Source organism: Pinus tabuliformis, chromosome X (genome assembly GCF_031772625.1).
Source record: "Pinus tabuliformis cultivar Carrire ecotype Pingquan chromosome X, CPIR1, whole genome shotgun sequence".
Taxonomy (NCBI): Eukaryota; Viridiplantae; Streptophyta; class Pinopsida; order Pinales; family Pinaceae; genus Pinus; species Pinus tabuliformis.
The window spans coordinates 1,486,840,859-1,486,846,061 of record NC_142308.1 but is presented as its reverse complement, the minus strand read 5'-3'; the positions used below and the strand labels follow the sequence as shown (position 1 = coordinate 1,486,846,061).

At 33.2% G+C, this 5,203-nt stretch overlaps 1 pseudogene; it reads right to left on the bottom strand.

Moving 5' to 3' along the window:
- Nucleotides 1–2,657: 2,657 nt before the first annotated feature.
- On the bottom strand, nucleotides 2,658–4,172 carry LOC149145630 (uncharacterized; annotated as a pseudogene).
- Nucleotides 4,173–5,203: the final 1,031 nt, after the last annotated feature.

Here is a 5,203-nt window from a genome sequence, read left to right as displayed (position 1 = left end):
ATCACATTCCAAAGGGGAAAGACAATAATTGATGGTATCTAGTACTTCAATGAGTTGAAATGGATTGTTATTCTGGTTGGGATGAAATGCAGATGTTGTGACTTGAGGTTGAAATAGCAGTTCCATAAAACACTTACTTGTATCTGGTTGTAGTAACTATGCGTTAAAGTTGCAAAAGTTGTGGCTTGAGTTTGCAGGAGTTGTGACTTGACGATGCATCTCTGTGACTTAGAATAAAATATATTATATAAATAATATATATATATATATATATATATATATATATATATATATATATATATATATATATATATATATATATATATATATATATATATATATATATAAGAAAAAACTAATTACCTTGATATTAACTTATCAACCCAAGGAGCATCTTGTTATTTCAAGGAAATTGGCAAAGATTATGCAAGTGACCACTAGAGGCTAACACTGGTTCTATATGAAATTTTCTATGATATTTTAACAATCACACCTTCTTGTTGCAAGTAAATATAATTTATGCACTCCCTTGAGGAAATCTAACTTATCATATTCATTCTTCTAATGCATTGATCGTAAATCCTAATGAAAAATAATAATATTGTAGAACTCAAAAAGTAGATAACAATAACGAAAAGTCTACTATGCCTCTAATCAAGTTAGAACCACGCATACCAAATAGAAATCTAACAAATAGTTGTAGTATTTGCAAATGAAATATATGCTAATTGAAAAATTTTATTCTAGGAAATATTTTATTATAACTCTAGTAACCTAGCATCCATTCACCCATACTATAATAAGATCATTTATACATAGACTAAAACCTACAGTTGGAAAACAACAAACTTTGTTTTACGAAACAACATTCGTAAATTGAAGAAATTGTGCACATGTAAAATATAATTCAAGTAAAACACAAAAGATCTGTCAAAAATAGTTCATGACTAGGGTGGTGATGGTCGCTAGCTTTTGGCTGGTAGCATAATTTGATTGAATGTTTTGAGTGCTTAGCGCCCAAGTGGTTCGAAACGTAAAGGAGTACCATTGATCTGGATGTAGATGAAAGTGACAAAAGGATTGGGAAATAATTTATTTATGGAAACATGTCCTCACTCTTACCACATATACATACATACATGTGTGTGTGTGTCATGCGCCTCTCATTTGCAATCATTTCATGGTATGGAATTCCCTAATAAATGTTATATGTTAGATAAGATATCAAACTCAAGGATGTTATAAATACAACAAATTAATAAATTCATCCCAAATAGCTACTATTGCATCTATGCAGGAGCAAGAAAAAAATTATTGAATGAAACAAAGACATAAGAATCAATGTTAACTCATGATTGAATGAAATGAGAAAAAAAGTATTACCTGCTCTTCAAAGGAAACATGTGTAACATCAAAAGGAAATCCCAAGCAAGTTCGGGACTCTTTACATGATTTTGTGGTCGTGACCCTTCAACATCTAGATCATTTCCCTCCTTGTCATTTGAATCTTCATCCTAACATGTGTGTCAATCATGTGCATCATTAAAAGAGTATTGTTGCATTCATATCAGTGTAAAGAACCCAAAATCTTATAAAAGTAAGACATAAAGTGTGAATTAAAATGATATGAGTATATAGATTGAGAAAAACATACAATATGAGTTTGATGAATCCACATATCATTGTAATTACCTCTTCTTCCTATGTTTCATCTACATGCTCAAAAAATCTTCTAATGCTTTCACCTTTAGTAATCGTGACATAACCATCACCCACAATGAGCCTTCTTTGTCTTTTGGACCACTTCAAACATGGATATGGCCTGGGAATCATTTTATTTCTGAACTGCAAAACTGGGATCCAAGATCTAAACTAAAACCCCACAATTTTGTGACTGGAAATCAACATTAAGTGCTTTCTTCTATACATTAATAAAATCCTTGTTTGTTGACTTAAAAAATAGTCATCAAGTAGACCCTAATTATTTTTCTAAGGTCAAACATAGGGGTGGAATTTAAACTCCACCAACAACTAAATTTTCGCAGCAATTTTCTCACTTTTCATGTGCAATCATGACATAATACATATGAAAACTGAAGTGTCATTAGTGACATTGCAGATGAACAACATACTCAACTTTTCAGCATACACCCAGACAAAGAAAAATAATGCAATAGTTCCGTGTGCCATTCACACGAGTCCAATATATTCCCATGTAGATCATCTTTGTGACACAACATCAAGAAACTTACATACCACAACCATACATAGAAACTACTAGTTACAAGGAAATATAGTAGTCTAGTTCTAACGTCAAATCTATATAATGCTAGCATTTGGATTTTTTAGGGAAAGTTTCTCTCGCTCTATCTAGAATTACATATCTATCTTAAGAAAACGAAGGAATCCCATAAATCAAATGGAATTAAGCCAAGGGATTAGAATGACTACCATAAATTCAACAAAATTTTGTATATTATAAAAAATTAAGCAATTCCAACTTTTCTATCATTTTAAAAAAATCTTCCATACAACATTACAAAAAATGGAGAGTGGATTTTGTTTACAAAGCCCACAAATGTAGTTGAAATTTTCTCCACCTACTCCCACTCCCAAAAATTACTACAAAATATTTGTGCCACTGAAACAAATACCTTTCATAAAATCACTAGGAGAGAGAATAACATGTAAATCAGCCTACAAGCATATGCCACCAAAACTTGGTGTTCATACTTGTAAGCTGCCAAGACAATCAATAAACTTCTCCAAGCTCTTGTGCACCAAAGCACTATCAATACCATCATGACAAACATGACAAGTCCTTGAGGTGGGATAAAAAGTGAAGATGTTGAGAAAATCACCATTGGAAGCATACAGTAGCCCACCAAGCTTAGACATTTGTACAGATCCAAGTTACCATTTCTCCCTGCCAACATATTGAACAAAAAATAGAGGAACATGGAAGTGACTGTCATCCAGCCCAAAATTACCACAAAGTGAAGCTGTCCTGCTAGAAGCTGGAAAAGCCCAAATCTTATACAGAACAAAAAAGGCCCTAACAAGTTTTCATTCTCATGTAGATTGGGATTCACTTTGAGGGATTCAAAAGGTTTAAATTCTTCTTTCTTATGAGACAGGTATTGATCCCCAATTCCTCTAGAAGGGGTGGCTCATATTTGAAGGCTCCAAAGTTTTTCCCTCCGTAGGAAGGAGGTGGGGAAAATGACGAGGCACTGATTCAACATCAAATGACATGAATTAAAGACTTGATTTATTGACGGGCCGCATTTGGGGTTGAAAATGAGGGTTTGAAGGCCTTCTCGGTTGGGATACAGGGATGTCACCACCAATGTGAAATTATATTTGAGGTAAATTGAACTCTCTATAACCCATTCTTAAACATACATTTTAATGCAAATCCAAATTCCTAAACAGAATATCCACACACATTTATCCTTCTTTGGTGCTCATTAGAATGGTTTTCTCCATAATTAAACACTCAGAAAAGATCTATACTGAATTTAATATAGATTCAAAATCTAAACACAAATTGGGTATCCCTCTTTAATCGATTTTCTCTATAATAGTGAATACCCAAAACAAATATGGACTTGTTCAATTGCATCTAGATGCCAAAAAAAAATTTTGTTGACATTTCATTGAAAACCTCATAACTTTTGGTTTTCTTCGTTTTCTCCTATACTGTTATTATTGCTTTGGATTCACTTTTGCTTTGATTCAGGGGTTAGGAGAATTCTATTGTCTTGGTGTCATAGAGAATTCACAAAAGTAGTTAAAGCAAGACCAAGTTGTTGCTTTAGCTTTCCAATCCAAATGAGTACTCTGTTTTCCATAGGTTTTGGTTTAGACGATGTTTTTAAACAAATTAGCACATTTGATCATGCCAACCTTATTATTTCTTAGCTACTATCATTAATAGTTGGCAGTTGAGCTATTTAATGATTAATTTATCTTAAATCTACATGATTTTATGGATACACTATATGAGATTATCTTTTTTATATTTTGCATAGGATTGTATCTTATTTTTTTAAATCCCACTGTCATTGGTCTTCTGGTGAACACAGGGTAATTAAACAAAAAAATAAAAAATAAAATTGATATTTTTCTTTTAATTTGCAAAAGTACAGGCCATACCATCTGACAGTCATCGAAATTTATTCCTTTGGTCTTCTGAAAAACTAGGAAAATTATTAGAATATTGATGACTTCGAGATAGTTCATTAGTCTTTCGATGAATGCGAGTTTTTTATACAAAAACAAATTGACTTTTTTCTTGTAATTTGTGACAATACGGGTCATACCATCAGATTATGTCTTTGGAATTTAGTGCTATATCTAGTAGTGGTACTTGAGAACCAGATGTCTCTCAAATTCCTTGATAACCAACTTGGTGTATAAGGTATGAATGCCATTTGTGAACTCTAGCACTGCTTGATCCCTTTCCTACTGCAATGTGGCCCATCTCATGTACTAGTCTTCGTAGCTTCCAACAGGGTAAAATTGTTCCTTAATAGCATCCTAAAAGAGTCCCAAGTGGGTCATACTGAAAATAGTGCGGATTCCTCCATGGTCCTTTTCTCATAGTAATTTTTGGACCAGTCCTTGACATGGGGGGAAGCCTTAAGGAGGGAAAAAGTAATGTTTTCTCAATCGGAAAAATTATGGACCAAAAAATATCCCTCTAGCAGATTTAACCATTTGTCTAGAGAATCTACATCTATCTAGCCTTCAAATATAGGAATATAAAAATTAACTTGTACCTTAAATGGGGTGACACCTCTGAAGTGGCTACTGAATGAATATGCATCACCTTTTGGTATCCGCTAAAGGATATAGGAAAAATTATCCATCATCTCATTCCTTTGTTGCTTGAGGGCTTCTTCGAGCAATAGTTTGATATGATCTCCTGTTATGTCAACTTTCTTTTCTTCCATCATGGGAGGTTTCCGAGATTGACGAAGATGGTCTTGCAAGGGCTCAAGCAGTTCAAGTCCCAAATCCTTATACCATGACCTTGTTGCAGGCATGCACAGAAAACTAGAGAAAGAGAAGACCGCTCTGATACCACTGATTCAAATTTACGAAGGGAATGAAATGAAATATAGAGTAAAATCTAGAACACAGATATATAATGAAACATGAATTCAATTAATAAATGAAAAATGTTGAAATTGTAGAC